General features: G+C 44.7%; 1 protein-coding gene across 1 annotated transcript in view; it reads right to left on the bottom strand.

Annotated features, from left to right (window-relative positions):
* The window catches only part of LOC126183258 (uncharacterized), a 368,835-nt gene that overhangs the window by 187,822 nt on the left and 155,159 nt on the right, over positions 1 to 25,854 (bottom strand). The window lies entirely within an intron of this gene.

The following is a 25,854-nucleotide window of genomic DNA, read 5'->3' as shown; positions in this document are numbered from 1 at the left end:
TTCAAATTATACTGAACCCAGGAAACTTCTCAGTTGCAAGGACTTGCTCACATAGCTGGAATTGCAAAAATGGTTCAAATGGCTCTGAGCACTATGCGATTTCTGAGGTCATCAGTCGCCTAGAACTTAGAACTAATTAAACCTAACTAACCTAAGGACATCACACACATCCATGCCCGAGGCAGGATTCGAACCTGCGACCGTATCGGGCGCTCGGCTCCAGATCTGGAATTGCAGACTTACTGGCTGCAAAGAATATACCATCTAGGAAAAGGTTCCCATTCACAGACTCACTGTAACCGCCGTCAGCAACAAATCTGTCAGTTCTGAGTGGACAGGTCGGAATGGCAAACCACAGGAAGTTGAGTGGGGCAAGAGAGTCTCCACTACGAAAAGAATACCAGAAAGGTCTGTGGTGTCACCGCCAGACACCACACTTGCTAGGTGGTAGCCTTTAAATCGGCCGCGGTCCATTAGTATACGTCGGACCCGCGTGTCGCCACTATCAGTGATTGCAGACCGAGCGCCGCCACACGGCAGGTCTAGTCTAGAGAGACTCCCCAGCACTCGCCCCAGTTGTACAGCCGAATTTGCTAGCGATGGTTCACTGTCTACATACGCTCTCATTTGCCGAGACGACAGTTTAGCATAGCCTTCAGCTACGTCATTTGCAACGACCTAGCAAGGCGCCATATTCAGTAATTAGAATGAATTCTGAACAGATAATATTGTGAATCATGTACCGTCAAGAGCGACGTTCATCAAAATGGTTCAAATGGCTCTGAGCACTATGGGACTTAACTTCTAAGGTCATCAGTCCCCTAGAACTTAGAGCTACTTAAACCTAACTAACCTAAGGACATGACACACATCCATGCCCGAGGCAGGATTCGAACCTGCGACCGTAGCGGTCACGCGGTTCCAAACTGAAGCGCTTAGAACCGCACGGCCACACCGGCCGGCGCGACGTTCATCATTAATGGATTAAAATTAAGTATCAAACTAATTACTTCCGCTTTCTGAATTCTAATTCCTTGTCATGTTCCAAACCTCACGTCAGTATAGTTCTTCCCCCCTCGTGCCAGCCTGCGTGAGCTAAGACGCGTGCATTTCGGCCTCCACTAGTAACACGGTATTGGCTCTTCTGCCAACACAACAATAACACAAGGCCTCACACTAGTCTACGCGCCCGAGAGGAGCTCACAAAAGTTTCTTGGACCGTTCTTCCTCATCCATCCTACCGTACAGATCTCGCACCTTCCGACTTCCATTTGTTTGGCCCATTGAAGTTTGCACTCCCCGGGAAGCAGTACGTGGACGATGCGGAGGTTATTGATGCAGCAAGACATTGGCTCCGACGTCGATTGGTCTATTCCATCGACAACGAGGACAACGAAGACAGACACAAGCTCGTAGTAGGTAGAGACAGGGAGAGAAATTGGGTGTGTCTTTTTCAACGGTGCCACTCTCGCACGGACACAGTGGAAAATGGGAGGATAGTCGTATGCTTGATATTTTTTCCCATGTTCACTCGACTGAGCCACAAAGAACATGTACAAGAAAGATTTCGTGGTTATATGGTAATAGAAATTTGAGAGGCCAGCGAGCAGGTAGCGAAGTGTGTGACTGGTGGCGGCTCGTTCCTGGCGCTCGTGTGGGCTGGCGTGCCGCTTTCTGCTTTCTGCGCGGCTTCCCCACACTGGAGAGAGCCGCAGCTCATATCTGCCACATCTTCTTCGTCTTGCGTCACACGATGACGGCCAGACAACCTTACTACATCCATACGCACAGCGAGTTGCACAGGTCTTTAGCTTTCATTCCAATGAAAGTCAGGTTCCTCGCAGCTGTATTTTTTTAAAATTTCATTTTGATGTTTATCTCATCAATGTGCGGTCAATTTTAAGATAATATTGCTCATCTTCAGGTACCTGCTATGCATGCTTTATAAATCGAACGCCGTAAGTATCGTAATTGTCGTTCCATTAAGCGAGGCGCCTTTATCCTCCTCAGTGCTGAGTTTAGAATTAGTGAGTGAGAAAATTATACTGGTGCTCATTCCATTGTTGTGGACAAAATAAGACTAAAAAACTAATTTTTTTAAGATAACTGGTGTTATCCAGCAAAATTTGAGGAAAAGTTCTAAGCGAATATTATTTATGGTAGAAAAAAAAATGAAATGAAATGATCGTATGGCATTGTTAGCTGTAGGCCCCATGTGGGGAAGTTCGGCCGCCGTACTGAAAATTCTCTTTAGTTGACGCCACTTCGGTGACTTGCGAGTCAATGATGATGAAAGACACACAACACCCAGTCATCACGAGACAGAGCAAATCCCTGACCCCGCCGGGAATCGAACCCGGGACCCCGTGCGCAGGAAGCGAGAACGCTACCGCAAGACCACGAGTTGCGGACTATGGTAGAAAATAACTATTAGAAAATAGCGTGGAGGGAAACGTACGGCACAAAAGCGTATAGGCCGACCTCGTCTGTTGACTGACAGAGACCGCCGACAAAAACTGGCTCTGAGCACTATGGGACTTAACATCTGTGGTCATCAGTCCCCTAGAACTTAGAACAACTTAAACCTAACTAACCTAAGGACATCACACACATCCATGCCCGAGGCAGGATTCGAACCTGCGACCGTAGCATTCCCCCGGTTCCGGACTGAGCGCCTAGAACTGCTAGACCGCCGCGGCCGGCAGACCGCTGACAGTTGAAGAGGGTCATAATGGGTAATAGGCAGACATCTATCCAGACCATCACACTGGAATTCCAAACTGCATCATGATCCACTGCAAGTACTATGAGAGTTCGGCGGGAGGTGAAAGAAACTTGGATTTCATGGTCGAGCGGTTGCTCATAAGCCATACATCACGCCGGTAAACCCCAAACGACGCCTCGCTTGGTGTAAGGAGCGTAAATATTGGACGACTGAACAGTGGAGAAACGTTTTGTGGAGTGACGAATCACGGTACACAACGTGGTGATCCGCCGCGCAGGATTAGCCGAGCGGTCCGAGGCGCTGCAGTCATGGACTGTGCGGCTGGTCCCGGCGGAGGTGTCCCTCGGGCATGGGTGTGTGTGTTTGTCTTTAGGATAATTTAGGTTAAGTACTGTGTAAGCTTAGGGACTGATGACCTTAGAAGTTAAGTCCCATAAAATTTCACACACATCTGAACATTTTTCTTTTTTTTTTTGTGATGATTCGATGGCAGGGTGTGAGGATGGCGAATGCCCGGTGAACGTCATTTGCCAGCGTGTGTAGTGCTAACAGTAAAATTCGGAGGCGGTGGTGTTATAGTGTGGTCGTGTTTTTCATGAGGGGGCTTGCACTCCTTGTTGTTTTGCGTGGTACTATCACAGCACAGGACTACATTCATGTTTTAAGCACCTCCTTGCTTACCACTGTTGAAGAGCGGAGATGGCGATTGCATCTTTCAACACGATCGAGCACCAGTTTACAATGCACGGCCTGTGGCGGAGTGGTTACACGACAATAACATCCCTGTAATGGACTGGCCTGCACAGGAGTCCTGACCTGAATCATATGGAACACCTTTGGGATGTTTTGGAGCGCCGACTTCGCGCCAGGCCTCATCGACCGACATCGATACCTCTCCTCAGTGCAGCACTCCATGAAGAATGGGCTGCCATTCCACCAAGAAACCTTCCAGCACCTGATTGAACGTATGCCTGCGAGAGTGGAAGCTGTCAAGGCCAAGGGTGGGCCAACACCATATTGAACCCAAGCATTACCGATGGAGGGCGCCGCGAACTTGTAAGTCATTTTCAGCAATGTGTCCAGATACTTCTGATCACGTAGTGTATCTCTGTCTTCTCTACCCAGTCTGAGTTGGGTTGGGTTGTTGTGGGAAGGAGACCAGACAGCGAGCTCATCTGTCTCATCGGGTTAGGGAAGTCGGCCGTGCCCTTTCAAAGGAACCATCCCGGCATTTGCTGGAGCGATTTAGGGAAATCACGGGAAACCTAAATCAGGATGGCCGGCCGCGGGATTGAACCGTGTCCTCCCGAATGCGAGTCCAGGTGCTAGTCACGCCCGGTCTGAACTTAACCACTTCGCTCTGACTAACTTGCCAAGAAGTGATCAATGTATAAAATTCCTCCCAGACAGCATCAAGAGTTACGTGTTGCCAAGTATGTGCCGTGCCTTTCTTCAGCTCTCTCCGTCGCTCATGTCATTGACAGTTTTAAGAAATATATCTAAAAATGTCGATGACAAACATTTCCTCAGTATAATCGTCCAGCTTGTGGTGAAGAATCAAAATGTTCGTATCACTGCACGCTTTACTTTATTTGTAGAATTGTTTTTGTTTAGCATCCTACAATACAGCCAACGGCCTTGCCGCAGTGGTAACATCAGTTTCCATCAGATTACAGAAGTTAAGCGCTCTCTGGCTGGGCTAGCACTTGGATGGGTGAGCGTCCCATCTGCCGAGCGCTGTTGGCTAGCGGGGTGCCCTCAGCCCTTATGAGGCAATCTGAGGAGCTACTTGATTGAGAAGTAGCGGTTCCGGTCTCGGGAACTGATATACGGCCGGGAGAGCGGTGTGCTGATCACGTGCTCCTCATATCCGCATCCGGTGACGCCTATGGGCGGAGGATGACACGGCGGCCGGTCGGTAACGTTGAGCCTTCATTGCCTGTTCGGGAGGAGTTTAGTTTAGTATGCTACAATACAATACTGCAGTATTAATAAATCTAAAGAACTTTCTACTTCTTGTTGCTATTCTTCCGTCGTTCACCTCTATTTGTTCTTCTTCTTCTTCTTCTTCTTCCTCCTCCTCCTCCTCATCCTTCCCCTAAATTCGTCCTCCTCCTTCTCCTCCTCTTGTGGCGATGGTTCATCAGGTGTCGGAGATTACTGCTGCGAGATACACCGTCTTCCGTTACATTCATAGGCGTTTGTATATCCATTTCATGCCAACACATTATGTTTTACAATGACTGGAGGCTCCCTCCTCGACCTCGGATTTCTAATATTTGCCCTCTGGGAACGAATGAAAGTATTCCTCTTTTCCCTGTATTTGCATTCTAGTTACCTGATTGTTCAGCCCTTACTCGGAATATTCTGCAATATTCCAACTGTTTCGTGTTACTAACTGCAAATTGCAGTCACCAATCAGTCCTACAGGTACGTCTTATTACACACCAACGAAGAACGTAAAAGCATTTATAATGACGAAATATAAAACACATATCGAATTGATAACGGTCTTTTTAAGTAATATATTCCCATGCTACTGCAAAAATATAAATATTTGACGGAAACACAAAATGAAAACGAGAACCGCAATCCTAGGAATACTAAGTAATCTAGCAACTCAGTGCAAATGAAACCTGGCAACCAAAACTGAAATTCTATTCAAGCACATAAGCAATATGATTGTCAACTAAAGCTGTTTGTTGAAGTTTCATGGTTTACAGTTATTATTAGTTTTTCCATCTTGGGATTATTGCAGTTTAATTAAAGAGAATTTTACATCGGACGCTTTTCGCTTTTATTTATGAAACACCTTCCGTAGTTATTCTGAAAGTTCGGTATATGCACTATCACTCAAAATTTTTCGGACCCCCTGAAAGTACGATAAAAAGCTAGTTATCATATTCAAATACGAATTAGCCTTATTCTTTCCCCAGTGTCATGCTCAATATAACATTTAAGAGTAGTGTTCCATGGTTTTAAAAATGACATCGTTCAAAACATAACTTTCCGTTCTTGTGCTGTTCAGGCTCCAAGCATTGCATGCCGCTAATTTTGTATTGTGGTGGCATAATACACACACCAAAAAAAGTTTTGCATCGCCCCAGTTCCCAGACCTCCTGAAGATAGACGATGACTGTGGATATTGTATCAGAGACACAGTCCCTGTGGCCAGAGATGTCACTAAACACGCTCAAAAATGTAAACAACCATGTATGAGCAGCGCCTATGAGACGGAGGGGGTCCGACAGCCGATCAGTTCCAGTCATTCCATCAGGAAGGAGGTACAACAGCTCGTGTTGTCTGTAGTTCAACCATGCCTAGACGGTCAATACCGCGGTTCGATCGCGTCCGCATTGTTACTTTGTGCCAGGAGGGCTCTCAACAAGTTAAGTGTCCAGGCGTCTCGGAGTGAACCAAAGCGATGTTGTTCGGACATGGAGGAGATACAGAGAGACAGGAAGTGTCGATGACATGCCTCGCTCAGGTCGCCCAAGGGCTACTACTGCAGTGGGTGACTGCTACCTACGGATTAATGCTCGGATGAATCCTAAACAGCAACGGCACCATGTTGAATAATGCTTTTGGGGCAGCCACAGAACGTCGTGTTACGACTCAAACTGTATGCAATAGGCTGCATGTTGCGCAACTTCACTCCCGACTTCCATGGCGAGGTCCATCTTTGCAACCACGACACAATGCAGCGCGGTACAGATGGGCACAACTACATGTCGAATGGACCGCTCAGCACTGGCATCACGTTCTCTTCGCCGATGAGTGTCGCATATGCCTTTAACCAGACAATCGTCGGAGACGTATTTGGAGGCAACTTGTTCAGGCTGAACGCCTTAGACACACAGTCCAGCAAGTGCAGCAAGGTGGACATTCCCTGCTGTTTTGGGGTGGCATTATGTGGGGCCGACGTACGCCGCTGGTGGTAATGGAAGGCGCGGTAACGGCTGTACGATACGTGAATGCCATCCTCCGACCGATAGTGCAACCATATCGGCAGCATACTGGCGAGTCATTCGTCTTCATGGACGACAATTCGCGCACCCATCGTGTACATCTTGTAAATGACTTCCTTCAGGATAACGAAATCGCTCGACTAGAGTGGCCAGCATGTTCTCCAGACATGAACCCTATCGAACATGCCTGGGATGGATTGAAAACGGCTGTTTATGGACGACGTAACCCACCAACCACTCTAAGGGTTCTATGCCGAATCGTCGTTAAGGAGTGGGACAATCTTGACCAACAGTGCCTTGATGAACTTGTGTATAGTATGCCACGACGAATACAGGCATGCATCGGTGCAAGAGGACGTGCTATGGGTATTAGAGGTGCCGGTGTGTACAGCAGTCTGGACCACCACCTCTGAAGGTCTCGCTGTATGATGGTACAACATGCAATGAGCAATAAAAGGGGCGGAAATGATGTTTATGTTGATCTCTATTCCAGATTTCTGTACAGGTTCTGGAACTCTCGGAACCGAGGTGATGCAAAACTTTTTTTGATGTGTGTATAATCTTTACCTCATTACATGGCGTTCATAGAATATCAACAAAAATGTAAACATGGTTACAGGTAACAAAGAGGCATGTAGTTATAGAAAAAGACATCAAAGTGTGAATTTTAGCGAGCGCTCAGTGTAAACATCAATAACGGGACGAAGAAAGGAGCTTTCAACAGCAAAACCTTCTGCAATTGCGTTTTTACGTGCAGCTGGTCTTACTATGTGACAAGTAGCAAGAATATGGACCGACTTAGAAAGGGTAGGCCAAACATCACATCAAAAGTAACGAAAAATATATAGCAGTCGCAAGTAAACATGATCGCTTCAAAACAGTGCCCGTTTTTGCAGCAGAACTCAACCATAATATGGAAAAGCTGGTTAGTGTAAGCATTGTGAAAAGACATCTTCAGGCAATGAACCTTAACGGGCGTGTGGCGGCAAAGAAACCATTACTTGTGGTTAATAATAGGCAGAAGAGGCTACACTGGGCAAGACAACGTGAAAGTTGGGCAGTAAATCAGTGAAACAAGATACTTTTCACTGACGAATCCAAATTTGAGGTCTTTGGCGCAAGGCGACGCAAGTTTGTTCGCCAGTTGTCAGGTGAACGGATGTTACACCAATGTGTATCTCCAACATTAAAACGTGGAAGCGGTTCCTTCATGGTCGCGGGATGTTTTTGAGGCGGTAATAGTGGTGATCTTGTACAAATAAACGGAACACTGGAGAAAGAGGATTACCATCGTATTCTACAGTATCATTCAAAGCCATGTGGAGGATGTTTGATTATCAAGGGATTCGCCCTAAAGCAAGATAATGACCGTAAATACACTTCAAAACTATGTAAAGCGTATTAGGTAAATTTAGAAAAAAAAGAAGGAACTGAAAAATATGATCTGGCCGCCACAATCCCCTGTCTGTAATCCTACTGAACTGCTTTGGAATCACTTGGATAGAGCAGTTAAATCAAGGCCTAATACCACCATTCATCAACTCTGGACCTGAGTACAAGAGGAACGCCGGCATATCAACGAGGAAACCAGGATGAAGCCCTCAGCAAGAATGCCTCGCGTATACAGAGCAGTGATTAAAGCCCAAGGAAACTACCTTGAGGAGAGTAAACTTTGACTGTATGTACTTCGTTTCAATGAAAGATTATTCCAAATCTGACTTATGGGTATTTCTAACACATCTGGTTCCAATTTGCATTTTTCCTCAAAATCACTATTGCTCAAAAACTTTTGAGCGATAGTGTATGTTTGTACATTTTTAGTTATTTTAGGTTAAAAACAGCATTTTCATAAAGTTGGAGTGTAAATTACTCAGGGTGCTTCTGCTTCTTGTTTGCATATTCCCCAAACCACTGTTTCTTCCCTCCTTGTTAGCAGCGGCTGATGCAGAAAGACTTCGTTTCACATATACACTTCGCAGTTTTTGTCTTTCTGCAGTGTTCCTTGCGCTGGATTTGCGTGTGTCGTCACTCAGCACAGTATTGCATTGTTTGCGTCTGTTCGTTTCTTTTCGTGTAGAGACTGTGAGTGATGCCAACCTGTGAAACTATTTTTTTAAATAATTAATTCGTACGTGTGTGTGTGTGTGTGTGTGTGGGTGGGTGGGTGAGTAGGTGTGGGTGGGTAAGGGGGGATGGGGAGGGCGGGGGTGGAGGGGAGAGGGGGAGGGGGTGGTGGACGGAGGGAGGGAGGGAGAGAGAAAGAGATTAGAAGGTGGGGGATCGTAGTGGGTGAATGTGTTTGGTTGCGTATATGTGTTTGTGGGTGCGTGTGTGTGAGTTAATGTAATTTAGCGTAAATGTCTTCTATGTTTGGCACAACCGCTGCTAACAAGGAAGGAAACAGCAGTGGTTTGAAGAATATAGAGTCAGAAACACCGTGAGTAGTTTGCATTCCCAACTTTAAAAACATAACGCTGTCTTTAATCTAAAATAACCAAAAATGTACAAACATACGTATCCAGTTTGCAGAATAGACATGGAAGATGCTTTATAAAGAAAAGCGAAACGTGTCTGGTCTAAGATAGAAAAGCCAATAATAACTGTATTTAACAGCTGCTTCGACAGACGGCCATGCAAACAAGCATAGCTAGCCGTAGTGACCGAGCGGTTCTAGGCGCTTCAGTCCGGAACCGCGCTGCTGCTGCGGTCGTAGGTTCGAATCCTGCCTCGGGCATGGATATGTGTGATGTCCTTAGGCTTAAATAATTCTAAGTCTAGGGGACTGATGACCTCAGTTGTTAAGTGTCATAGTGATTAGAGTCATTTGAACCATTTTTGAAACAAGTATATTATTTCATGCTTTATTGCAAGTACAGTACTTCGAAGTCACAACTTTTGTATTGCGTAAATCAAAGCAAAGCAAAGCTCCACGTTCTGGCCCTGAAGAGCCAGTCGGCGTCGATCGACCACCGTGTCATCCTCTAGCGACAGCATCTTTGGAGTATGGTATGGAGGAGCATAGATCAGCACACCGCTCTTCCGGCCGTTGTCGGCTTTCTTGACACTGGAGCCCCTATTTCTCACTCAAGTAGCGCGTCAAATGTCTGCTCGAGGCTGAGTGCCCCTTGTACCAAGGAAAAAGGCTCTGGCAGTGTCGGGAATCGAACCCGTGTGTCGCACAGAGTAGCCAGACACGCTGACTACTGACCTACAGATGCGATCTGTATTGTGTAACGAGAATGTCCAAGGCGAGTTGTCGATTAGTTTCTAAGAACGGACAGCGAAGCAAATGTCCATGTTGTCTTTCGAAAAGCTATGTCAGCATCTGTCTGCAGGGTTTCAGAGAAATTACATGAAACCTTTATCAGGCCAGATATAGTAGGACAAAGACTGCGCTCCTCCCCGTAAAATAATAGTATTAGTTCTGTCTTATCTGTAAATTACAAGACCTGGAAACTAGAAGGTGAATAGATGTTCCAGAGGTAACAACGTTCTCATCTGATCTCGCTGCAGACGTCTTATTCCACATATCACTCAGAGATACAAGTGAGGAACGCACTAGAAACTGACCAGTAGGTCTATCGATCTAATCAGCTGGGGTATGACCCACAAGTGTAATATAAATCAGATTAATTTCAGCTTTCCGTAGTTTACCGTCAGGCACCGTAATATCCCCTACAGCATCCCCATTTGACGATTAAGATTTTAGTTTCCTATGGTTTCTGTTGTGGCGTATCAAGACAGCCACGCCACTCGGAAGTAGCCGAAATGCACGCGTTACACACGCCGGCTGGCGTGAGGTCTGAAACAGGATACGTAATGAATGCTATAAAGAAAAGTACGTAGCTTCTGTAATACTTAACTTTAATCCATCATTTGTATACAGCATTCTTGATGATACAAGTGAGACTCTCTCTAGATATGGTTAATGGCGCCTTGCTAGGTCGTAGCCATGGACTTAGCCGAAGGCTATTCTAACTATCTCTCGGCAAATGAGAGAAAGGCTTCGTCAGTGTAGTCGCTAGCAACGTCGTCGTACAACTGGGACGAGTGCTAGTACGTCTCTCTAGACCTGCCGTGTGGTGGCGCTCGGTCTGCAATTACTGACAGTGGCGACACGCGGGTCCGACATGTACTAATGGACCACGGCCGATTTAAAGCTACCACCTAGCAAGTGTGGTGTCTGGCGGTGACACCACAGTTTCCCTAAATCACTCAAAGCGATTCTTGGCATGTTTCATTTGAAAAAGTCACAGTTGATTTCCTTTCCCATCCTTGTCCAATCGTAGCTAGTTCTGTACCTCTAATGATATTTTCATCGACGGGATGTTAAAAACTAATTCTTCCTTGCTTAACAAGTGACACAACGGAAGGCTGTGTTGATATGCGACCAATATCGCACTTAGTCAGCACCGAAGGGTCACACGTCACCGCGTAAACAACGAAAGTAAAAATCAATGTTGCTCCCATCCCCCTCACTATAGATGCTGTGAGTCTACACGCATCTTCTCGTCGTCTTAGCGAGAACAAGTAACACGGCTGACGCTTCTGAGATGTGTTTCCATTCAGTTTATTACTCGTCCACTGCACAACTTTCTTGGAGAAGGAGCCCCTATAATTGAATCAGTAACCTTCCGAATGCAGAACCGCGTGCGTGGGCCTGCGGAAAGCGCTATCACGCTCACGCTCGAATTTCGCTGACGAGGGTGTTGCAAACGACGCGGGATGAAGGCGCCGGCCAGAATGTGGCGCGGGGGTCGGTGAAAGCGACGCTGCCTAACTGGGCTGATCCGTATGCCATTGTTTGACTAGCACTTTCAGTGGCGCTCTACTTTCTCATTCGCAGATTCCTTAATGGTCACTAAACGACAGAACAACGTCACGTCACCGCTTTCGGTTGGTTGGTTTTGACAGCGGAAAGACGTGATAATTTCTTTCGAATTCGAGACATACCAATTATGTTCACGACTATAGCCTTAATCGAGAGGATTTTGGTTTGAAGGCAATTGTATCTATTTTCACGTCTTTCCCTCCTCCTCTCCCCTCTCTCTCACTGTAATTGTTGCGATTTGACAGTTGTGTTTACATCTTAGTACGTTTTCCATGCCCAGTACGCCACGGAACTTCAGGACGTCGCTGTCCTATTCTCTGTTCTCAAAGTGGCACACAGTTCCATATTTTAGCCGCGCGGGATTAGCCGAGCGTTCTGAGGCGCTGCAGTCACGGACTGTGCGGCTGGTCCTGGCGGAGGTTCGAGTCCTCCCTTGGGCATGGGTGTGTGTGTTTGTCCTTAGGATAATTTAGGTTAAGTAGTGTGTAAGCTTAGGGACTGATGACCTTAGCAGGCAAGTCCCATAAGATTTCACACAGATTTGATTTTTGAGTTCCATAGCCGGCCGCTGGTGGCCGAGCGGTTATAGCCGCTTCAGTCTGGAACCACGCGACCACTACGGTCGCAGGTTCGAATGCTGCCTCGGGCATGGATGTGTGTGATGTCCTTAGGTTAGTTAGGTTTAAGTAGTTCTAAGTTCTAGGGGACTGATGACCTGAGATGTTAAGTCCCATAGTGCTCAGAGCCATTTGAACCATTTTTTTGAGTTCCATATTTTTGACAAATATTCTTCGTGCTCCATTCTTCCGCGATATCTGTATCAAATCGATCATTCATTTTACTTTATCTGCAATATATTACGACTTATATATCCTGTCTTTTACGATTTGGTGTAAGCACTAACTTATATACTTTATTACCGCTTACTATTATATACATCCATAAGCTTACCTATTATTCCTTTGCTTCTCATTAAATATACAAATTTCTGATGTATTAATACTGTAATATCATTTCCGATTGATTTACTCCACCTAATAGTATTTAATACTTGTTTTGGGTTCATTCACGATTCGATGACTGTTTATAAAATGTTAATGATGAATATTCAAATTTTACAGTTTTTGTCAGTATTCTCCTCAAAATGTCGAACATCAGCTGCCGCACTTAGACATTTCGTCACTTGAAAACTTCTTTGCTAAACCTAGATCCTCTGGTCTTCGCTACATTTTCTCAAGTTCACCTGGACGCCTGCAAAAAATTAATGTATGGGACTTTGTGTCGGCTTCTGCAGTTAGTCTAGCCAAATTACGTAAGTCCAACCTCGGCTTCTGACCCAGCGCTTTTTGTATACAGTAACGTTGCTGTCAGTAGACCGTCACGACCATAATCGACAGAGTGAGATGATGCAGTGGTAAGGCAATGTACGCGTATCTTGGAAGGGGCCGGTTCAAATTCTCGTCCGGCCATGCAGATATTGTTTACACAGATCGCTTATGGTGAAAGCAGGGATGGTTCTTGTGTAAGGACACGACCATTTCACGTCCCTATCCGACATTACACTCCGTTCCTAAAGACATCATAGTCGGCGGTACGCTGAACGCTAATATTCCATCCCTCCATTTTCACACAATGAACCGCAAGGGTCGCTTCAAACGTTAATGCCTGTTACCTGTTCTCTGCAAAATATTAAGTCCGAAATAATATAAGTTCCAGTTGGCCAGATTCTCATACCGTAAAGCTATAGTCCTTTTTTTAAAAAAATTGCCAAAATAGTCTCGAACACGACGCTTTTCATGTCAACTTTGTCGCTGCTGAGGCAGAGTCCTTATTAACCTCTAACGGCCGCTTCGCCTCCGTGACTTTCAGTTAACACCAACGAATCCCAGACGTGCAGATTCTTGCACATGGAGTAATTCATGAGCATTCCGAATGCAGACTCCACTTTAAGGAACTACAGCTCCACTACTATCTGTCTGATAGCAATAACATTAACATGGAGCTTTGTCCTCTTCAGATGATCACAAAACTATTTCTGTTTTTCATTTCACATCTACAGATAACCTCTGCAGTCTATGAAAAGCAACAATGTTAGCCACTCCCTTTCCTTTTATATCTGGGTATGGAGCAAAGCAAAAATATTTTTCTCTATCCTCTGAACGCACCCTTATCTTTCTTTTCCAACGTTCGTGGTACGCGAGACATACGATGAGGGAATAGAGTCGTTGCACGGGCTTCCTCGAATACTCGTTCTTTAAATTTAGTCAACAGAGTTTCATGAAAACGACATTTCCATTCTTTCAACGATAACAATTTACACTATCTAACCAAAAGTATAACACCCGTATGTGACACGGAATTGTCCAGTAGATGTCACGAGAGGTGGACGCGCCAGTATTAAAGGAGGCGGGGAGTATTGTGTTGTCAGTAAAAACTGAATGGCTCGGTCAGCAGAGCTCAGTGACTTCGAAAGTAGACTATCCATTGGGTGTCACCTGAGTAACAAATCCGTCAGCGACATTTCAACCCTTCTAAGGCGTCCGAAGTATATTATTGGTGATGTGATTGTTAAGTGTAAACATGAAGGAAAAACGACAGCTGAAACAAGACGAGGCACACTTCACGTACTCGAGGACAGGGATAATCGAGCTTGGCGGAGGATTCTTGCTTGAGGTGGTCAGCGGAAAGACGGCTCTGGTCAGTGGACAACTGGAATCGAGTCATTTGGAGTGATGAATTGCGCTACATCCCGTGGCAATCAGATGGAAGAGTTTGAGTTTGGCGAATGCCTGTGGAACATTACCTGGCACAACGTTCCCGAAATGGACTAGCCTGCCGAGGCTTGAATCCAATGGCACACCTTCGGGTGAGTTAGAACGTCAACCTCTCTCCAGCGTCCAACATCACTACCTTCTCTGGTTTCGGCTCTTGAGGGAAAATGGGCAGTCATTCCTTCACGCCGGCCGGAGTGGCCGAGCGGTTAAAGGCGCTACAGTCTGGAACCGCACGACCGCTACGGTCGCAGGTTCGAATCCTGCTTCGGGCAAGGATGTGTGTGATGTCCTTAGGTTAGTTAGGTTTAAGTAGTTCTAAGTTCTAGGGGACTTATGACCACAGCAGTTGAGTCCCATAGTGCTCAGAGCCATTTGAACCATTCCTTCACGAACATTCAGACAACTCACTGAAAGTGTCCACAACAGACTTTAAGTCGATGAAGGCGAAGGGTGGACAAACCCTATATTAATGTACACTAATAAGATGATGGTCGGATTATGTACACTATGTGGTCAAAAGTATCCGGACACCTGGTTCAAAATAACGTACAAGGTCGTGGCGCCCTCCATCGGTAATGCTGGAATTCAATATGGTTTTGGCCCACCCTTAGCCTTGATGACAGATTCCACTCTCGCAGGCATACGTTCAATCAGGTGCTGGAAGGTTTCTTGGGGAAAGGCAGCCCATTCTTTACGGAGTGCTGCACTGAGGAGAGGTATCGATGTCGGTCGATGAGGCCGGGCACGAAGTTGGTGTTCAAAAACATCCCAAAGGTGTTCTGTAGGATTCAGGTCAGGACTCTGTGCGGGCCAGTCCATTACAGGGATACTATTGTTGTGTAACCACTCCGCCACAGACCGTGCATTTTGAACAGATGCTCGATCGTGTTGAAAGATGCAATCGCCATCCCTGAATTGCTCTTCAACAGTTGGAAGCAAGAAGATGCTTAAAACATCAGTGTAGGCCTGTGTTGTGATAGTGACACGCAAACCAACAAGGGGTGCAAGTCGCCTCCATGAAAAACACGACCACACCATATCACCACCGCCTCCGAATTTTACTGTTGGCACTACACACACTGGCAGATGACGTCACCGGGCATTCGCCATACCCACACGCTGCCATCGGATCGTCACGTTGTGTACCGTGATTCGTCACTCCACACAACGCTTTTCCACTGTTCAGTCGTCCAAGCGAGGCGTCGTTTGGCATTTACTGGCGTGATATGTGGCTTATGAGCAACCGCTTGATCATGAAATCCAAGTTTTCTCACCTCCCGCCTAACTGTCATAGTACTTGCAATGGATCCTGATGCAGTTTGAAATTCCTGTGTGATGGTCTGCCTATACCACATTGCGACCCTCTTCAACTGTCGGCGATCTATTTCTGTCAAAGACGTGGTCGACCTTTACGCTTTTGTGCCTTCACGTTTCCACTTTACTATAACATCGGAAACAGTGGAACTAGGGATGTTTAGGAGTATGGAAATCTCGCGTACAGACGTATGACACAAGTGACATCCAATCACCTGATCACGTTCGAAGTCCGTGAGTTCCGCGGAGCGCCCCATTCTGATCTCGCACCATGTTTAATGACTACTGAGGTCGCTGATATGGAGTACCTGGCAGTAGGTGACAGCACAATGTGGCTAATATGAGAAACGTATGTTTTTATGGGTGTCCGGATACTTTCCTGAACATGAGCACCTCCTCCGTTTTCTTATCACCTTTTAAGGCAGTATCGAAAACTTTTGTTCGGGTTGCACTAGTCGGTACCTCCGGCTGCTCTGCTTCGGTCAGTTAACCGCCTCCTTCGAATCTTGCGACATGCTCGTCGCTCCTATGGCAGCACCGGAGAGAACCGGGTCCGCACTAATTGTAACCTCAGAGTTACTCGTCTGATAACCGCATCTTCTGACCAGCTCTGTCTTACGTACTTTTGTACCGAGAGTGGTACTTATCCATCTCTTGGGGAAGTCGGCATCGAGATACCCCTGAATATTCGTTTTTACCCTAGTACCGAATTACCAACGAATGATTTTCGCCGTCTTAAAATTTTGTTGAATTCGTCAAGTAAGTTATGATGGATAACGTTCATCGACAACAAAATGTCACTGTATTAATTGTTATTGTTTTTCCCAAATGTAATTTAAGAGTGGTTTCGCGAGACGCATTTCGCTTTTATTTACCAAGCATCTTCGGCGGTCAATGGTGGTTTTCTTTTTATCACTTACGTGTTCTGAAGTCCACAGCTTTTTTTCTCGTGATCGACTTCAGTCCCCGCTAGCAACCAGGGAAAAAACAGTGATCTTCAGAAAATGTAAACAAGAGCAAAAACAATGATGGCCATTGAATGCGCTTTGTAAATAAAAGCGAAAAGCCTCTGGTGAGAAGAAAACATGAACTGTGGTAACACTGCCGGCCGATGTGACCGAGCGGTTCTAGGCACTTCAGTCCGGAACCGCGCGGCTGCTACGGTCGCAGGTTCGAATCCTGCCTCGGGCATGGATGTGTGTGATGTTCTTAGGTTAGTTAGGTTTAAGTAGTTCTAAGTTCTAGGGGACTGGTGACCTCAGATGTTACGTCCCATAGTGCTTAGAGCCATTTCAACCATTTTGAAGAGAATGTTCCACACGGTCGTCTGGCTTACCCTGTACTGGCGGGCCAAGTGCCTGGTACTGACACGGCGTTCGCCTTCCACAGTGTTAATTACATTTTCCCCCAAGTCTAGTGTCCGAACATTTCGGGTACGTCCTTCACGGTTTCCTGCTTCCTGAAACGGCCCTGCCTCAGACAAACGACGAAACACTGTTGCTAACATTGAATGCTGTGGTTGTTGATAGGGATAGGCAGGGCCGGCCTTAGCCATCCAGGTGCCCCGGGCGAGTCGTCCAGTTGGCGCCCTTTATTGTATAAATAGCGAACCTGGCAGTGCTTTGCAACACGGTACTTGACTGTTTTCTAGAAATCGTCTTAAGTGGTTAATGGCGTCATCTTATGATCATAACATGGTTTTTTCCATCGTAAATTTGAGTATTTTATTTTTTTTAATGGAAATGAAATCCAAATAATCTGAAAGCCCGCTAAGACGCTCCATGTGAGTCTTGTGTAGCCTGTGACGTCAGTCCAGCATGCTGCTGTCGCTGCCGTAACAGTCAGTATAGCAGTGATATATTGTTTGGGCATTCACGTTTTGGGAAATTGTCTAAAAATATTGCGTAGTACTGCACTGTACATCTACAAAAACTCCAGAAAATTGTTTTTGCGTGTTCCAAACAAAGAAAAGATGCGTAAAATGTGGTTGAAACAGGCTCGTATATCCCAAATATTTCTTTTCTTTTCTGAAGCACCCCTGTACTAAAGCGAACAAAACAAAACAAAAATTATTCAAATTGGTCAAGCCATTTCTTTGTTTTGGTGAGACTAACACACAATAATTGATTTTTATATATAGGAGGTAATATGTATAACGAAAAAACACTCATTTTGAATTGGGTACCATATTTTTATTGAATTTAATATAACTGTACGCCATAAACCTATATTTTCTGTCAGTCATCTGAACACAAAACATATTACGCCTAATGAAAAACAATTATAAACAACTAAAATTTTACTTTTCTCGCTTTTCTGTCGGCAAAGTCTCTGATCAGATTAGCAAAGTCCAGGTTTTCTGCAACTTCATTTTCAATGGACAGTGAGGCCAAACTGGTTAGTCTTGTTTGAGACATTGTAGACCGCAAGTACGTTTTTCCAACTTCAGTTTGGAAAAACTGCGTTCGCCGCTTGCGACAGTCACTGGTATTGTTAGCAAAATACGTAACGTTATCCAGATGTTGGGATATAACTCTTGAAGATTATGCTTTTTTATGAAGTTTAAGGCTTCAATAGGCGTTGCCTGGCTGTCTTCGAGATAGTGTTGCAGGCCTAAAATTTCGTCGCACAGCAAATTTCCATCAATATCTGACTTCATGTTGACAGTTAACTTTTCTTGTAATTTAGAACAGCATTGTATTAGTTCTTCTTTATTTTGATTTTTTTTAATGTCAAACAAGAAACTCCACGTCGCAGAAAATTCTTGCATCTGTTCAAATCTTTCTTTCATGGATATGTGCACGGTGTCCAACAGTGCATTGAAAAACTCTACTTTAAACTTCTTTTTTGGGTCAGTTATTTGATCATCAACAGCCTCTTCACCCGGCCTGCGTTTAATACGTCTTAATCGCATTTGTGGTTTAAATGATGGCTGCGTATCAAGATCCGAAGCCAGTTCAGTTGCTGTTGCAATAGCTTGTTCGAAACCTGTTTGTCTATATGTTTCCAAATAAGAGCAACATTTGTCAAGGATTCCCATAAACTCGACAAAGTTGATTGTGGGTGACTGACTTGCTTTACTCACAACGTTAATTTGAAACAGAACATCATACCATGTCACGAGAGAAACAATGAAGCTGAAGTCTTTTAATTGTCCTCCTAGTGTTGTCGCTTCGTGTGACACCGCAGCATCGCTTTGTTCAGTAGCATCGGCCGAGGAAACCAAAGCGTCATGCATTTCGCATAATTGATAACGGACCGCTTTGACGCTATCAATTCGAGCTTCCCAGCGTGTGTCACTTACATTTTTCAGGGTGTATATCTTCAAATGGTCGGTCAAAATTTTCCATCTATTTACCGATCCAGCAAATAGATTAAACATTTTTTGTAACATTCCGAACAGTGTCACGGATTTTACTGGTGATTTTGCCGTATCACACAATACCAAATTATAACTATGGCATCCACATGGCACAAAAAAAGCTAGTGGATTTAACTTCTTAATTCTGTTCTGGACGCCTTTATTTTTCCCCTTCATGTTCGCGCCGTTATCGTAGCCCTGTCCTCTGCAGTCATTAATGTTAAGGTCAAGATCACTCAATGTTTTTAAAATGCTTTCTGTGAGACCTTCACCGGTTGTATCATCTATTTGCAGAAATGAGATGAAATGTTCTTTTACACTTGCGCCATCCTCTGTTATGTCGGCGCATCGTAAAGTTATCGAAAGTTGTTCTTTGTGGCTTATATCTGGAGTACAGTCAGCTATGATTGCATAATACTTTGAACCCTTTATGCGGGATACGATTGTAGACATAACGTTGTGACGCCATGAGTTCTATTAATTCATTTTGTATATTTTTGCCGCAATAATGGTCAGCCAAATCACCACTCAATGCCAATCTGACGTGCTCTTCCACGATTGGATCAAACTTTGCCAATAACTGTACAAGACCTAAGAATTTTCCATTATTTGGGGTAAATAATTTATCTGATAACCCTCTGAATGCCGTATTATTTTCAGCCAAATACAAAGTAATGTGCATCAATCTTTGAAGCACATTGCTCCATCGTAAACTTTCTTTAGAAATTAGCTTTTGTTCTTCCTTGTCAATAGTTAATACAGCTTTAAACCTGATTTCAGCTTCAGTCCATTGAGTAAATGCTTTTTTGTGGTTAGGACTATTTTCATGCAGTTTCAGAGCTTCACTTAAATGTTTCCAATTTCTGAAACCCACAGTGGTAGTCAAATTAGTAGTTGATTTTAAATTAAACAATCGACAACAAAAGCAAAAGACACTGTCGTTTGATACAGAATAAACTAGCCACCGTCGTCTGATAGTTTCTTCGTTTGATAGTTTTCTTGTGTCATAAGTTGAAGAGAAATGACGCCCATTTTCATCTTTTGGAAAGTTATTTAGACATACTTGTGAGGGTCCACATATTATAATGCGATCTATATCTCTAGCATTAAGTACTTTTGACCACGTACCTACATCAGAAACATTGTATTCTTTTATTGCAAGAACGTTGATACTTTCATCGACCACAGATGTCATGTGTTGATTTTGACTTGGAGAAATATCAGAGGATTCATGCAAAGATGTACTACGCTGGTCAATTTGATCACCTTCAATAGGTGATTGTATATTTTTTGTGTATAATTGTTCACAGTCTGAAGAAATATTTGCTGATACATGGACTTTTGATTCAATATCTGAAGTATTTGCCTTAGAATTTCCTTTAAGGTACTTATAAATATTCATGTGCTTTTTAGTTTCTTCAATAACTTTTTCTTTTTCAGCTTTTCTTTTCCGATTTTCTGAACCAGAAAGCTTTTTTTTAATCATTTCCTTCTCTTCTGGCATGATTTAATAATTTGACAAATTATTGCTTGGACACTGCTCTATTTCGCGACCAAAATATTCGATCTATAACAAATAAAGAAATTCACCTATCAGTAGACGTAACTAGAAAAAAACCTGAACTGAAAGATAAAAATGTTTTTCGCACTTACCAGAAAATTAAAATGTTGACACAGTCACGACACTCGTTTCACTCACAATTATTCAGCCACGAAAACATGACCGCTCCTCCGACTCTTACTCACAATTACTGACATGCGGGTGCAAATCGTAGCGCTGCCAACATATGCAGTCTAACAAACATTGTGTGGCGCTGTATTATTTCAGTACGTTAGGGGAGAATTCTCTATGAATGAAGTGCACGCATTGCATGATCTATTAATTAATGTACATGAGTCATTAAGTCACAAATATTCGATATAAATACATTCGTATTCATTAAATCATAATGTAATGTATATTTCACAGTCTGTATTTTCTTTTATTTGGAGTTCTTGAAACAAATAAGAGAGGCGCTTTGGTAGAGCCCGTGCTAGCCCGCGTCAAATATGGATGGTTGCAGACAATATAAAGATTGCATTCAGCATGATTTCTCTTCTGCTACCCCGAATTCATCGCGCATTCGTGAGATTAGTGACGTATGTTGAATGAGACTGAATAATATTTTAGTTTCGCGAAATGGGTGATTGTAAATTGTAATTTTTTTTTTTTTTACATGCGTTTAGTACGTGGCGCCCCTTGGGCCCCGGCGCCCTGGACGACCGCCCGGGTCGCCCCACCCTAAAGCCGGCACTGGGGATAGGTCTCGTGATGCAACCCTGCTGGTTGGCTCTGAGCACTATGCGACTTAACTTCTGACGTCATCAGTCGCCTAGAACTTAGAACTAATTAAACCTAACTAACCTAAGGACATCACCCACATCCATGCCCGAGGCAGGATTCGAACCTGCGACCGGAGCGGTCGCTCGGCTCCAGACTGTAGCGCATAGAACCGCACGGCCACTCCGGCCGGCTGCAACCCTGCTGCCCTCCGGCTGTTGCCATATGCCTTTCCGTAAGTAAACACCATGTCGGCAAGCTCTCGATTCGAATATGGAACCACTGTGTACAACGCTGTATCACATTCAAGGTGAGCCAGGAAGAGAAGTGAATCGGACACAACATTACCAGTTTCTATGGCAGGAGAGGGCACTAGAGCATGACGTATGAGATATACTACCATCCTCTTGGAGGAAACCATGCATACTGTACATATGGCTGCATGGTACAGCGCGTATTAGACCGCAGTCTCAGTAACAAAGTATGACTGAATAGATGATCTCTAGCATGGAAACCATGCATTTCCGGACATAAGACCTCTTTTGTGCCGTATCCTCTCAACGATCAATCCCTAGAGTTTGTACGCGGTGGAAAAAATCACCCTGTATAAGGCGATTAAAAAGATCACACATTCCTAGAGGAGGTAGTATTGGTCAAAACTAGAAGAAAAATTCCTATAAAGATATGTCTGCAAGCCAATACTTTAAAATATATGGACCTGTGGTTTCGTTCAAAGATAATGATGCCACACAGCAATCGCCTATGCGTATTGATGCCACAGATATCAGCGATATGTCGCTTCAATCTGAAACGACGAGTGGGAGAGGCTAACGAAGACACGCCCTCTCAGCAGATCAGCGCCCTCGCGTGGAGGTCAGCGTAGCGCTCTCCCAGTGTGTGACCTCAGCTGAAGCAGTCAGCATCATCGAGTAGGATTAAAGAGCTATTCAAGTCTCAGATGGAAATGTACTTTCGTAAATGTTGGCCCGCATCTCGTGGTCGTGCGGTAGCGTCCTCGCTTCCCACGCCCGGGTTCCCGGGTTCGATTCCCGGCGGGGTCAGGGATTTTCTCTGCCTCGTGATGGCTGGGTGTTGCGTGCTGTCCTTAGGTTAATTAGGTTTAAGTAGTTCTAAGTTCTAGGGGACTGATGACCATAGCTGTTAAGTCCCATAGTGCGCAGAGCCATTTTGTAAATGTTGAATATTGTACTCCAAAAGAAGATTTTGTTATTTAGTGCATCAAGTGATGCTTTAATAGTCAACGACAGTTGCAAATTATCAGCAGTCCTGTGGGAAAGGATTGTGTCAAGTAAAGTAAATCTTTTTATCATTCATGTAATAAAGTGAACTAATATTTGATCTGTTGTAGTTCCAATGATCCATCACCCAGAGCAATTACGGAACCCAAAGTTATCGCCGGACGATTATAGTTTCGTCTCGTCATAACAGGGCCAATCTGTCCTCTCACTGCTGTCTGTTTGTTACGAAGAAGTAGACACTACTCATATAGGCAGTGCTGTAAGTGGTTACCATACATCATGACACATCTTTCAGCCCTTCTTCGCTGTAAATCACGCACTCCCTCAAATACACCTGGCCCCATTCGGACTGCGTCACATGCATCGGCCACACGCTCCTGTAACACCTGAAAATGTCAACGGGTGTGGCAAACAGTAATGCTTTAGGAAAGGTAAAGGCACCAGAGAGGCAGTTCTGACGTTGCGGTTGGTATGGAAGCAAGACTAAAGAAAAATCAAGACACATTCATTGGATCTGTAGACCTGGAAAAAGCGTTCGACAATATAAAATGGCGCAAGAAGTTAAAAATTCTGAGAAAAATAAAGGTAAGCTATAGGAAGAAACGGTTAATGTACGATATGTACAAGAACCAAGAGGGAATAACAAGAGTGGACGAGCAAGAACGAAGTGCTCGGGTTAAAAAGGGTGTAAGACAGGGATTTAGTCTTTCGCCTGTACTGTTCAATCTGGACATAGAAGAAACGATGATGGAAATAAAAGAAAGATTCAGGAGCGGAATTAAAATTCAAGGTGAAAGTTCACCAATGATGCGATTCGCTGATGACATTCCTATCCTAAGTGAAAGTGAAGAAGTACATGATCTCCTGAATAGAATGAACAATGTATTGAGTACAGAATATGGATTGAGAGCAAATCGGAGAAAGACGAAAGTAATGAGAAGTAGCAGAAATGAGAAGAGCGAGAAACTGAACATCAGGACTGATGGTCACGAAGTAGATGAAGCTAAGGAATCCTACCACCTACCCAACCTACCCACCTACGTAGCAAAATAACCAATAACAGGCGCAGAAAGGAGGACATCAAAAGCAGACTAGCACTTGCACCGAGCGAGGTGGGGCAGCGGTTAGCACACTGGAGTCGCATTCGGGGGGGGGGGGGGGGGGGGGGTTCAAACCCGCGTCCGACCATCCTGATTTATATTTACCGTGATCTCTCACAATCGCTTGAGATAAATGCCGGGATGGTTCCTTTGAAAGGGCACGGCCGAATTCCTTCCCCAATCCGATGGGACCGATGACCTCGCTGTTTGGTCCCCTCCACCGAATCAACCAACCAACCTATCACTGGCAAAAAGGGTATTCCTGACCAAGAAAAGTCTGCTACTATCAAACATGGGCCTTAATTTGAGGAAGAAATTTCTGAGAATATACGTTTGAAGCACAGCATTGTATAGTAGTGAAACAAAACATGGATATGGGTAAACCGTAACAAAAGAAAATCAGAGCATCTGACATGTGGTGTTTCAGACGAATGTCGAAAATTAGGTTGAGTGATAAGGTAGGGAATGAGGAGGTCCTGCGCAGATTAGGAGAGGAAAGGAATATGTGGAAAACAATAACAAGGAGAAGGCACAGGATCACTATCATTGGCGAGTTTTTGGCCGACAAATGGATCACAGTCCCGGATCACCCACCGTATTCGCTGGATTTGGCCACAGTCAACTTCTGGTTGTTCCCCAAGGGAAGCTGGCAATGAATGGACACCGTTACGACGCAGTTAAGGACATCCAAGATAACTGTACTGCATTACTACACGCAATTCCAAAATAAGACTATTACTATTTCAAAACACTTTTAAAACAATTTCAGCTTTGTATTAATTTCAAGGGAAGACTATTTTGAATAATTACAGTGACTTTGTGAACATAATCCATCACTTTTATTTTTCACAGCCATAGTTGTAATGGAACTGGGACACTCTGTATATTACCATAATTTACTAGATTACCCATGGTGAATCCTGCCCCAACCGTAGACACTAAACATAACTCATCACTAGTAAAACGGCCCATACGTAAATCGGTATTGGTTTCCGGAAATATAGTTATAGGAACTTTGTAGAACACGCTGTATAACAGTTGCTGTGGAAAATGGTCATGCAAAAAACACAATAAAATCTCACTGGTCTCTTTGCTTTTCTGGTTTCATTATATTCCTTAACCTGGTAGCACTGCAACTACACTGAAGAGCCAAAGAAACTCGTACACCTGCCTAATATCGTGTAGGGCTCCCGCGAGCACGTAGAAGTGAAGCAACACGACCTGACATGGACTCGACTAATGTCTGAAGTAGTGCTGGAGGGAACTGACACCATGAATCCTACAGGGCTGTCCATAAATCCGTAGGAGTACGTTGCAAGGCATCCCAGATATACTCAACAATGTTCATGTCTGGGGAGTTTGGTGGCTAACGGAAGTGTTTAAACTCGGAAGAGTGTTCCTGGAGACACTCTGTAGCAATAAAGGACGTGTGCGGTGTCGCATTGTCCTGCTGGAATTGCCGAAGTCCGTTGGAATGCACAATGGACATCTGTGGATGCAGGTGATCAGACAGGACGTTTAAGTACGTGGCACCTGCCAGAGTCGTATCTAGACGTATCAGGGGTCCCAAATCACTCCAACTGCAAAAGGCCCACACCATTACTGAGCCTCCACCAGCTTGAACAGCCCCATGCTGATATGCAGGGTCCATGGATTCATGAGGTTGTCTCCATCCGCTCGATACAATTTGAAACGAGACTCGTCCGACCAGACAACATATTTCCAGTCATCAACAGTCCAATGTCGGTGTTGACGGGCCCAGGCGAGGCGTAAAGCTTTGTGTCGTGCAGTCATCAAGGGTATACGAGTAGGCCTTCGACTCCGAGAGCCCATATCAATGATGTTTCGTTGAATGGTTCGCACGCTGACACTTGCTGATGGCCCAGCATTCAAATCTGCAGCAATTAGCGGAAGGGTTGCACGTCTGTCACGCTGAACGATTCTCTTCTGTCATCGTTGGTCCCGTTGTTGCAGGATCTTTTTCTGGCTGCAGCGATGTCGGAGATTTGATGTTTTACCGGACTCATGATATTCACGGTACACACGTGAAATGGTCGTATGGGAAAATCCCCACTTCATCGCTACGTCGGAGACGCTGTTTCCCATCGCTCGTGCGCCGACTATAACACCACGTTCAAACTCACTTTAATCTTGATGACCTACCATTCTAGCAGAAGTAACCGGTCTAACAACTGCGCCAGA

Source organism: Schistocerca cancellata, chromosome 4, assembly GCF_023864275.1.
Source record: "Schistocerca cancellata isolate TAMUIC-IGC-003103 chromosome 4, iqSchCanc2.1, whole genome shotgun sequence".
Classification (NCBI taxonomy): domain Eukaryota; kingdom Metazoa; phylum Arthropoda; class Insecta; order Orthoptera; family Acrididae; genus Schistocerca; species Schistocerca cancellata.
This window is presented reverse-complemented; position numbering and strand designations above follow the sequence as displayed.